The following is a 13067-nucleotide window of genomic DNA, read 5'->3' on the forward strand; positions in this document are numbered from 1 at the left end:
AGAATATATAAAAGCGTCCGTAAAAATTGCTACGCTTTGCGGTATCGTTTTCAAAGGCAAATCCTTCGATCCAGTGTAGAATTGTTTAATGAAATCTGCTAGTATCAAATGGGTTCTTGGTGTGGTTTGGTAAAAAATGTCTCTCGGTATTAATACTTCAGGGTAATTGTTAAATTTTTCGATCACACGGGAGTTTTCAATCTCAGGTATAAATGTCACTGCTTCTGCTGAGTTAAATCCTAATAAAATGTCTACGTCACTTTTCCCTTTCTTTACCGAAACGTCTGGAGTTTCTATTAAAAATCTTTCTTGACCAAAGTCTTTTTCCACAACTGGCACGCTGTACAATAATTTGACATCCATAACGTGTTCAGCAGCTATGACGGGTGTATTTACGTTGATCAAGTCTTCAGCTGGAACGCTTTGGAGGAACTCCAAAAGTGCTGTAGTGTTTGTGGTTTGGAAACCTAGGTTTTTAGCGAGTACGAACCCTCTTCGTTTTGCCTCAAATTCAGTTGTGAACTCACATCTCGCGACTCCACTCGACGCTACGGCTCTGTGGAACAATCCACGAGACATAGGCGACAACGTATGGAACGTACAGGACATACCTCCGGCGCTTTCTCCGTACACCGTCACCTTACGTGGATCACCACCAAAGTTTTCTATATTCCTCTGCACCCATCTCAATGCTGCTACTTGATCTTTCATTCCCGCATTACCGGGAACCTCCGGAGTGTCCAAGCACAGAAACCCGAGATTGTCAAGTCTGTAGTTAAAAGTCACAACAACTATGTCAGCCTGGTCGATTAAAAAATCAGGTCCATACCAATCATCGTTTCCGGAGCCCCATGTAAACCCACCGCCGTGGATAACAAAAAATACTGGCAAAAGACAACTCGTCGGATCCAAACATGGAGTGTAAACGTTTAAAAACAGGCAATCTTCGCTTCCCGGTTTAGAAATATTTGTGAACTTGTTAAATTGTGGACATATGTTGCCATGTTGAGTGGCATTTCGTATTCCTCTCCATGTGAGCGCAGGTTGAGGAGCCTAAAAAGAATTAGACTTTTAAATGTATGACCCAAGTCTGAAAACAATGTTTACAAATAGATTACAGACAAGTACGTTAAAGTACAAATACAAAAGAACGAAAAGTTGTGCTGATTTTGAAAGAGATTTTAAAATTTGTAAATGTTAATAATAAAATACTTAAGTATTATATTGTGTGTATGTAATCTCCAAGAACGACCAATTCTCCTTTTATTAATTTTTCACTAAATGTAATTTTTATACTTAATACCTTAAACCTCAGTTTGCCGACGGGTGGCGCAGCGTAGGGGATACCTTTGAAACTGTAGTACAACGTGTCCCCCGTGATCGTCTTCAGTTGTTCTCCTCTCAGTCTCCCCTGCTCTACTCGCACTACAACAGCTATTGCATTTTGCTGAAACTTTATTACGTTTAATATTTAATTAAGACAGAAAAAATATTTCCAATAAAATTATTTTTTACCAATATCAATCCGAGTATTAACAAATTTACGGGAAAAAACATTATTACCTGTCTATGACAAAGTTTTTTCTAATCTTTTTCTTTTTATATATGTCCCGATTCCGTCACAAGGTATGAATGAGATAATGAAATCAGCTGATCATCACAGCCAATCGGCGCACGCAACTTCCTTGGAATATCTATCAATTGGCAGGACATGACGAAATATTAGAATGGTTTTATCTTGATCAGATAGATGCAATAACGTTAATGTTAGCTAACGTTATTGTATTATAGCCCCGCGTAGATAACGCATGTCAATCCTAAGTTCTTTCCGATTGTTTACGTCACCAGAGTCCAGCTACTATCATGGGGTTAGGACTTTTAGTCCACTAGTGATGTAACAACACATCTAGATTGATAATAGATCGTAGTCTCACATGACACGCACTTAGATAATAATTGTTCGTCACCTCACTTCCTTCTAGCATATCGGGCAATCGGCTCGGCTTTTTCTGCCGCCAAACCTACAGATAACGCTGATGTTAGTGTCATTATAGTCTTCGGAAGCACAACGAAAAACAACCGTGACAGTTAAGATACAGACGAACATAAATTTGTACATAGTGCGTGAAAATTTACATGTACGAAATAATATTTGTTTACAAAGTGCGTGTAAACTTAGTAGACAAAGTAATAAATTTTTAAACCTTAATATTAAATCTCTAGTGATCTTGATTGGTTTGTTTCTGTTTACAGTTTTCTATACAATTCTGTTGTTGATTACTCGTACCTTAGCCATTTATATCTCCGTACTCAATATTTCTTCTTCTCTTTTCACTTTTGGTTTTCAAGCTGGTTATCATAAAAGTAATGAGGAATGCTTTAAGAGAAAATATTAAAGTAGGACAGGAAGTTTTATTTGCATTTAAAAGTAAGTTATTTGCAGTGAACTAATGCGACACATGCAATATGGTATGATTTACATAGTCAAAGTTATCTTTACTTCCGTCAGTCTTAAAAATTAACACAAAACAGTGCAATCTCACAGATACCGCGCTGACATGGCGTGGTAGAAAAGGACCCATAATTGAAACCCTGAAACATAAATATGTATGTGTAATTCTGTTCTTAAAGTATTTACTTTATTGTAATTTTTATAAGATTAATAATCAACCTGCGTACGTATTTAGTTTTTCGGCCATGATTATTAATTTGCTAATTAACTAAGACTATAATAGTAATTATCTTAATATATAAATGTGAAAGGTCACTCATCACGAAATCTCGAAAACCGCTTAACAAAGACGAAATTTGGCAGAAAGAGAGGTAGTTAAAAATTCAACAGTATCCGCTATGAATGGATTTTGCGATAACGCCAGGTCAGAAAATAGTAGATTGTTAACCGAGGGTGGAAAGAATCAATTTCCGAGGTATTTAGACGCACGAGTGTAGCGAGAGCGGCTATAGTCCGAGTAGGAATTGATTCTTTTACCCGTGTTAAACACTCTATTTTTCATTTCGAATATGAGGAAGTTTCATTTCGATTACGAGTAAATTATAATTATTGTCTATTTATTTGACCCGCTCTTGGAACGTCGGTATAGCAGTCGTCCAATTTGAAAGTTGTGCCTACTCCCCACTAAGCGGCTCTCTCCAAGGTGAATGACTTACGTTAAAATCTCGTTTCATCCTACTCGAAGAACCACTAATGTTATAGTTATATTCACTTTTCCTTTGGTAGAATACCTTGATTGCTTATTGCAAGATAAATTACTGGTTCACATTTATATGGTTTTTAAAATGAAACTTCAGATAGCACTCAACACCTTAAAAACGTCTTGTTTAATCCACCGTCTTGGGGAGAGAGAAAGATAGAAGCGAAAGAGCGCGAAAAGGAATGTGACGGCAAATGGTCGTTCGGAATCAAAATATATATCTCAGCAGCCGAGTGACGAAGGACTGTCGTCCACTGTCTCATGCATGAATCAAGGAATTATATTATATTTGGCAAAATACATCAGTTATTCACTGTTAACAACTATGACACTTAACTTATAACAAGTAGATAAAACACACAAAAATATTTTTACTAAACAGCCCGTGAAATCGTAGAGAAATGTTGGACTAGATGTAGACAAAAACCTTAGTTTAAATATTCCACATAATAGAACAATTAATGATAACAAAACAGATTAAGACAAGACAAGAAACAAAACACAAAATATAAAATTACAAACAATAACAACATTTACATACATATTAAACGTAATATCAGTTTTTAGATGCAGCTTTATAAATTGTAAATAAAGTCGTAAAACTTCGTCATAGATTGCTTAGGATTAGAGTAGAGTGTCAGTTGTTCTCCAATTTCCAGGAATAGTTGAGAGTCTGCATTGTACGGTTGCCAGGTTACGCCGAGCGATGAGTCTGGTGTTGGATTCCTATAAAAGTAGGTTTTATTTAAACTGTGTCGTAAATAATAAATTAAATGTAATAGAAATAAAATAATTAAATAATAAAGACGGAGGGAAGCTGTCTACGTTTTGAATTATATCACGAGCATTTACATTAATGTTATTTAGATAATAGAAAAAAATCTGTTTAACAAAAAAATTCAATCGACTTCTAAATCACAAAAATAAACTAAAAAGCGAACTTAACATATATGTGCTACCTTCTGATTACTTTAATTATAACACCCTACGGATTTTTTATAGAAATAAATTAGATTAGTCGTAAATAATTACCCGTTTTTCACAAAGTTGGTGATTAAACCACACATTTGTCGTATAATTTTATAAGAAGTAGCATTTTTGTCGAGCGGCAAATTGTACAACTTGGCGTTAAATATGTACATCAGGTCATCAAAGTGTGCCACACCGGTTATATTGTATTTTAGGCCATTTCGGCTCTGAACATTTCTTTCAGACATGAATGTGAACTCATACATATATATATTGTTGTTACTGCTGAATTCGGAAAGAAGATTTGCGTGTCTAATTACGGGGTAAACAAAAGCATCCGTAATAAGGCTTACGAATTGCGGTATCGTTTTCAAAGACATCAGCTTTGACCCAGTATAGTACTGTTTAACATAATCCGCTATTTTTAAATGAGTTTTTGCTGTGCTTGTGTAATAAATGTCTCTTGGCGTTAAAACTTCGGGGTGCTCGTCATAGTTTTCAATTATAGGATGTTTATCAAAAGCAGGCAAAAAGGAAATTCCTTCAGACGACGTGTGTCCTGCGATCATTTCAACATTACTTAGTCCCTTTTTAATCGAAATTTCAAGAGATTCTGGTAAAAAAATTTCTTGACCAAAATCTTTTTCTACAACCGGTATAGTCAATAGTAATAAATCAGGTATATAATATTCTTCGGCCGCTATGATAGGTGTCATTACGTTAAGGAATTGTTCAGCGGAGACACTTTGGAGATATTCTAAGAGCTCTGTAGTGTTTGCAGTTTCGTATCCCAAAATTTTACCAAGCACAAAAGCTCTTTGTTCTGGTTCAAATTCTACAGTGAATGAACTTATCGCAACTCCACTCATAGCTATTGCTCTGTAGAACAGTCCTCTAGACATTGGTGACACTGTGTGGTAAGTGACAGCAAAAGCACCTGCGCTTTGGCCGAAAATCGTCACGTTGTTTGGATTACCGCCAAATTTTTTTATATTTCTGTGCACCCATCTCAACGCCTCCACCTGATCTTTCATAGCTGCATTGCCGGGTACTTCCGGGGTTCCCATGGCTAAAAAGCCGAGATGCCCAAGTCTGTAGTTAAATGTCACAACGACTACATCAGACTGATCGATTAGGAAGTCGGGTCCATATATATCGTCGTTTCCTGAACCCCATGTAAAACCACCACCGTGTATTACAAAAAACACCGGCATATCGGCACGTGGGTCCAAGCATGGAGTGTAAACATTTATAAATAGGCAGTCTTCGCTTCCCGGTACAAATTGGTTCAAAAGCTGATAAAATTGCGGGCACACATTCCCGTGCTTGGTAGCGTTTCGTATCCCACCCCATGATGGCGCAGGTTGAGGAGCCTAAAATTAATCAGACGATTAATTTAACATTACAGCGTATACTAAATTTAGTTACAAAAAGCAGTAGTTACAGGATTTTATAAAGCAGGTAAATATTGTATTTAAAATCCATTTCTCAAAGTAGTATAATAAAATCTTTGTCGATATCCTAGCTCTGAGAAATGTGTATTTCTCCGGAAGCACTTTATGAACAAAATCAATGTCTGCTTAGTACTTATACTTCAGTTTCGGAGTGAACTGTACGTTGAGAATTTATTGTCGGGTCAGAGTGCCGTTGCCGCTTCGATTCATCGCGGTACGAAATGAACGAATGGACGGATATGAAATTTACTTAATAGAATAGATTACATTTTAAAGTCACCTTAAACCTCAGTTTGCCGACGGGTGGCGCAGCGTAGGGGATACCTTTGAAACTGTAGTACAATGTGTCCCCCGTGATCGTCTTCAGTTGTTCTCCTCTCAGTCTCCCCTGCTCTACTCGCACGATGACGGCGGTCGTGCTTTGCTGAAATTGTATTCGTTTTGTTTATATAGGTAACTAGCGGACGCCCGCGACTTCGTCAGCGTGAAACTCGATGTAAACTTTCAACTACCTCTATCCTACCCCTACCCTACCCCTACCCTATCCCTACCCTACCCCTACCCTAACCTACCCCAACCTATCCCTACCCTACCCTTTACCATAAACCCTACCCTACCCGTACCCTACCCCTACCATACCCCTACCCTACCCGTACCCTACCCTACCCCACCCGTACCCTACTCTACCCTATACCATCCCTACCTTACCCCTACCCTTAGCAAAATCGATCCAGCCCTTTGAGCGTGGTGGAATGATCAAGGGAAATAGAGACTTCTATGCCAATATTATAAAGAGGTAAAGTTTTTGTGGTTGTAGGAGGTAATCTCTGGATTTTCTGGACCGATTTGGAAAATTGTTTCACCAATAGAAAGCTACGTTATTTGCGAGTGTCATAGGCTATGTTTGATCCCCTTATTCACACGGGAACGGGAACTACATAATTGAAAGCGCGGGGCGTCATATAGCGGAATTTCTGCGTCTTTTAGAAATTTTGTATTATCTCCGAAACTACCTCTACTCTATCACTACCCTACCCTACAACTACCCTACCGCTACCCTACTCCTACCCTATCCCTATACCATAAACCTACCCTACCACTACCCTACACTGCCCCTACCCTACCCTACCCTACCCTACCCCTACAAAAAAAAAGTATCCTATGTCCTTCTCCTGGCTCTAAACTACCTCCCTGCCAATTTTCAGCTAAATCGGTTCAGCCGTTCTAGAGTTATAAGTGGAGTAACTAACACGACTTTCTTTTATATACTATGCACAAAAATTAAGGGAGCAGAAAAAAAATCCAAATTTTTGGGGGATTTTCAACAGGCTGTAAGTCATACAAAAATGGTCGTACAGCAAAAAAAAAAAAAGCAAATTGTAGCTCTAAGTGTTTAGTTTTTGGATCTGAGTTTGAAAATTTTTTTTTGAAAATATTTTTCGAGTAATCATAAGAAAACCACCCAAAAAAAATTTTCGAAATTTTTTTGGTTTTTTTTTAATCTACGCACGTGGAAAAAATTTTTTTGACTCAACCTCCATATGGACCGGATAGCTTGTTTATTCAGATTTAATTTCGTTTTTTTTTAAATCTCGATAGGAGCATTTCTCGCTGAGATATCGATATTTGAATGGAAAAAGATCATTTTGTCTTTGATTACCAATATCTCAGCAACCAATGATCGCACAGAAATTTTGAGGTTGGTTTTAAAAACTTGAATAAATCCTCTACAAGGATTGGCAATTGAATTTTGAAAAAAAAATTTTTTTTCAATCATTACATGAATTTGAAAAAGCATCCAAAAAAGGGCTTTATGTCGTTTTTTGGAAAATCAAGCGCTCAATCAAAAATATTGCGGAAACCACTGACGTTAAGTGTGCCTTTTACTGTTCAATATACCCACAAAAACCCTACAAAGTTTCAATTCAATCCAGCCAACCGTTTTTTTTTCCAAAAATTTCCTTAATTTTTGTGCATAGTATATATATAAAGACAAATAATTAGCAATAAATTAAAATTGCGACTATAATTTGAGATTTAAACTATCATATCTCTCAAGTTGGATCGAACTGCACATGGTGTGCGAATTTTATTATAATCGGTTAAGTGGTTTAGGAGTCCATCGAGGACAAACATTGTTACACGAGATTTATATATATTAAGATTCTCTTCTTGGTCGCATTCTTCATTGCTGAAGGTCGTGTCCGCACTGCAGTCCCTTCGATGCGTTGTTAACTATTCCCCTCCACACAGTCCGGTCCTCAGCTTTTTTAATGGCTGTTGTTACAGGGAGTCCAGTGAGTGACTTAACCTGGTCAGACCAGCGGGTAGGTGATCGGCCGCGTGGTCGTTTCCCTTGCACCTTGCCCACCACTATTATTTTATCCAGGTTATCGGGAAGGCGACGGGCTATATGGCCAAAGTAACTCAAGATCCTCTGATAACATACAGTTGAAAGTCTAGTGGAAATGCGAAGCTGTTTCAGTATCGAGATGTTTGTTCTTCTAGCGGTCCACGGTATACGAAGCATCCGTCTCCAACACCACATCTCAAAGGCATCTATCTTCTTTCTGTCTGTGGCCCTTATCGTCCATGCTTCGGCGCCATAAAGGAAAATTGAGAAGACTAAAGTCCTAACGAGTCTCTTCTTGGTGTTATTGGAGACCCTTCTGCTTTGCCAAATTCTCACTAGTTTGGTCATGGCATTTTTGGAGATTTGGATGCGTCTTCTAATGTCCTGCTGACTTCCTCCCTTGTCTGACAGTAATGACCCAAGGTACACAAACTCACTAACAAACTCCAGGTCTGAGAGCTCTCCGGTTCTCACTACTTTCCCCGTTCTGTCGATTAGCATGACTTTTGTCTTTGACTTATTAATGCTAAGTCCGACTAACTCACTCTCTGCCTCTAGTTTGCGGAACAGGCGAGCAAGTTCCTGTTCAGATGCCGCAAAAAGCGTGGTGTCATCGGCGTACCGTAGGTTGCTAATCTTGACACCCCCAATGGAAATACCTCCCTCCCACGCTTCCAGGGTCTTTCGCATGATGTATTCCCCGTAGATATTAAATAGAATGGGAGACAGAATACATCCTTGTCTTACGCCCTTTCGTGGCTTAAAAGGCCCAGAGATTATGTCATTGATTCGCACCATGGACTCGCCTTCGCTGTATAGATTCGCGATCAACTTAATGAGGTGTTGAGGAACGCCCATTTCCTGTAGTATATTCCACAGGCAATCCCATCTCACACAATCGAATGCCTTGGAGTAATCAATAAAGCACAAGAAAACGGGAACATTGAATTCTCGGCTCTTCTCTATTATTTGCCTAACGTTGACAATCTGTTCCCTTGTGCCCCGCCCTTTGACAAATCCGGCTTGTTCATTTGGTATTTGCCATTGTAAAAAGGACTGGAGTCTACTGTTAACTACATAGAGCATTATCTTGCTAGCATGAGATATAAGCGCTACCGTACGATAGTTCCCACATTTCCTCGTAGAGCCTTTTTTGTGGAGAGGGAGAACCAAAGACTTTTTCCAGTCGGCAGGCCAATATTAAGATTAACATACTTAAAAGGCAAATATTATCTCCATAATATCCTTGTAATTATTAAATAATTTATTTTAATTTTTTAATATCTTACTATAATATCCTTAATTTTATATACTTACGTAATGACGTTAACCTAAGTATATAAAATTAACATTTTTTAAAACACTAAAGGTGCTATATCTGCTAAAATATAGATGTATCGCGGACTTTTTTGTAGAACTTTTAAAGGTACATAAAGCCTCCATACATTGATTTCAATTTTACACAATGTATAAGGCAGCGCATGCGAATAAGTCTGTTTATGATGAACTTCGATCCGTCCTGTATGACAAAAACTATGATAACTCTGCTTATATATACGATACCTATATAAAATAAGGCGGACAGACAGGCGGACATGGCAAAATTATAAGGGTTCCGTAGAGAGTTAGGTTGCTATCCCGAAAATCAACATTTCATGCAACATTTACGGGTAAATTTGTTGCTTTAAAATAGAAAAAGCTGGAAGCAGATCGGACTTAGGGAAATAGTGGGTAGAAAAATAAAAGAACTCCACGCGAACAAAGTCGCGGGCGTCTGCTAGTAAATAAAAATAATTGCTTACCACCGCCACCCAGCCAAGGTAGATTAGTGCTTTATTCATGTTAGGTTATGAATAAAACTAATTACTTAATAGACTAATGCTAATCTATAAGTAATTTTGCCTTTATACGTTACCACAACAATACACATAAGAGGTCACCGTACTCAATTGGGTACATCCATATAATATAACTATGTGTAGATTATAAAACTTCAAATGTTAAGTAGAGTTTTTAATTTTACGTCATCATAAGACTTTAGGTATTTTGATAAAAATAATGCACTTTTATTAATATAAAGTGTCAATCTCTCTTCTTCTTCACTTTCATCATTATCATCAGCCAAATTATATCCACTGTTGGCATCCTAACTCCACCATCATCAGAACAATAGGCTAGTTGACTCATATCAAATTAAAAATAAACAATATAAGCACATGGAACAAGGGTCCAAAATATATCGATATTAATTAACAAAAGTTAAGGGTTTCTTAGAAAACTTAATTTAAAAATAATGTATCGCTGTCGTCCATTTTGTGACGTCACAAATGTCGCCAAAATGTACTAAACGTCAAACAAATTGCTAACTAAAAATCTTTGTTCAAATGCAAATGCTCCGTTAGTATAGGATTTGTTAAAGTGACGTCATGTTGAATTCATACAGTTGAAATATAGACCATCAAGGCCGACAGGCGTTTTGGCTGATTTTGTTAAAAAAATATTTTTAAATATTAAAATTTTGTGATCACGTCTCAGAAAAATGTGATATTTTTTTTTCAATCTAGTAGAACGATAATGAACAATTTAAAACCATTTAAATAAAGTGTCAACTAGCCTATAATGTTCTTCAAAAAATATGTTTTTCCTATTACTGACTCCGGAAGTACGTTGAGGAGTTGAAAGTGTACAAGTACATACTTTCGCTATATACATTTTCGCTAGATTGATATCGAATGGCATCGGTGGGAATTTTTTTTTTCATAAATTTGTTGCATGAAAATCGAGTAAAGCTGGAAGCAGATCGGATTAAGAATAAAAAAACTTAGGGAAAACGTAGGTAGAAAAAAACTAACTTCACGCGGACAAAGACGCGGGCGTTCGTTAATAGATAAAAATAAATTCTTACCACCGCCACTAAGCCAAGGTAGATTAGTGCCTTAATCATCGTAGGTTAAGAAAAAAATTATTACTTAATGAACTAATCTGTAAGTAATTTTGCCTTATATACGTTACCAGAACAATACCTAAAAGGCTTAAAACGTAACGCAAATATAATAAAATGCAATTCTTATACAAATAAACATGCAACAGAATATAAAAACATAAAAAAATTAAAAAATTAAATTGCATTCCCTAATCCTCTACCAATAAAAAGCTACGTCTACACTGGTCATATATATCTTGATTAAAAATAGCAAATCAAAAAAAAACTCATGACGGTTAAAATGTAATTGTAAAAGGATAAAATAATGATTTGAAAAATCACCGATTTAAAGAACACATCCATCGGTACTGTCTTTACGGTACGATACGGTAACGTGAATAATTCCAGATATTTCACTGCTATATATTTTTATTTATGTTGAAATTTAAAATTGTGATTTGACCATGTTCATATAAAAACATTCAGTCCAGTAACAGTCCAGGGAATCCAGTTTTGTTTTTAGTCAACTTTAGAAAGCGAAAAGTACCTATGAGTTAGGACATGACCATAATATAACGAGAATTTTTGTCATTTTTGTCAGCTGGCCATACATACTGATTTACCTATTTCATGTTCCCTGTCTCAATGTTAAATTTTCTAGTTCTCCCCTTCACAAGTAATTCACAAGTGAGAATAATAGTTTCTGAAATAATTATGTTCTCGGAGCTCAAAACCCTGCCTTGATCTATATTGATACACCCAGCATTTGTCTACACAAAATTCCACGAGTATTAAGAACCAAGCAAAACCATAGATGGCTCAAATGATCTCCCTGACCCAATGCCTCGGTTCGGTCAATTCATAACCCTCAGCTGCCGGGCGACGAAGGACTGTCGTTCACTGTCTCATGCATGAATCAAGGAATTATATTTATATTTAGCAAAATACATTAATTATTCACTTTTAACAACTTTGCACTGTGAACTTATAACAAGCAGATAAAAACAAACGAAAATATTTTTATTAAACAGCACGTGAAATCTTAGAGAAATGTTGGATTAGATGTAGACAAAAACCTTAGTGTAAATATTCCACATAAATCAACAATTCATGATAGCAAAACAGATTAAGACAAGGCAAGAAACGAAAACTCAAAATATAAAATTACAAACAATAACAACATTATTAAACATAATATCAGTTTTTAGATGCATCTTTATAAATTGTAAATAAAGTCGTAAAACTTCGTCATAGATTGCTTAGGATTAGAGTAGAGTGTCAGTTGTTCTCCAATTTCCAGGAAAAGTTGAGAGTCTGCATTGTATGGTTGCCAGGTTACGCCGAGCGATGAATCTGGTGTTGGATTCCTATAAAAGTAGGTTTTATTTAAACTGTGTCGTAAATAATAAATTAAATGTAATAGAAATAAAATAATTAAATAATAAAGACGGAGGGAAACTGTCTACGTTTTGAATTATATCACGAGCATCTACATTAATATTATTAAGATAAATTATAATAAAAAAAAAAATCTTTTTAACAAAAAAATTCAATCGACTTCTAAATCACAAAAATAAACTAATAAAAAGCGAACTTAACATATATGTGCTACCTTCTGATTACTTTAACTATAACACCCTACGGATTTTTTATAGAAATAAATTAGATTAGTCGTAAATAATTACCCGTTTTTCACAAAGTTGGTGATTAAGCCACACATTTGTCGTATCATTTTATAAGAAGTAGCATTTTTGTCGAGCGGCAAATTGTACAACTTGGCGTTAAATATGTACATCAGGTCATCAAAGTGTGCCACACCGGTTATATTGTATTTTAGGCCATTTCGGCTCTGAACATTTCTTTCAGACATGAATGTGAACTCATACATATATATATTGTTGTTACTGCTGAATTCGGAAAGAAGATTTGCGTGTCTAATTACGGGGTAAACAAAAGCATCTGTGATAAGGCTTACGAATTGCGGAATCGTTTTTAAAGACACCTGCTTTGACCCAGTGTAGTACTGTTTAACATAATCAGCTATTTGTAAATGGGTTTTTGGTGTGCTTCGGTAAAACATGTCTCTCGGTGTTAAAACTTCAGGGTGCTCGTCGTAGTTTTCGATTATGGATTGTTTATCATAAACAGGCATAAAG

At 36.4% G+C, this 13067-nt stretch overlaps 1 protein-coding gene across 2 annotated transcripts in view; it reads left to right on the top strand.

The window, feature by feature from the left end:
• Positions 1 to 13067, top strand: part of LOC112049226 (macoilin-1) — a 70038-nt gene that overhangs the window by 18220 nt on the left and 38751 nt on the right. The gene's annotated exons all lie outside the window — the stretch shown is intronic.

This window comes from Bicyclus anynana, chromosome 19 (genome assembly GCF_947172395.1).
Source record: "Bicyclus anynana chromosome 19, ilBicAnyn1.1, whole genome shotgun sequence".
In the NCBI taxonomy this organism is placed as follows: domain Eukaryota; kingdom Metazoa; phylum Arthropoda; class Insecta; order Lepidoptera; family Nymphalidae; genus Bicyclus; species Bicyclus anynana.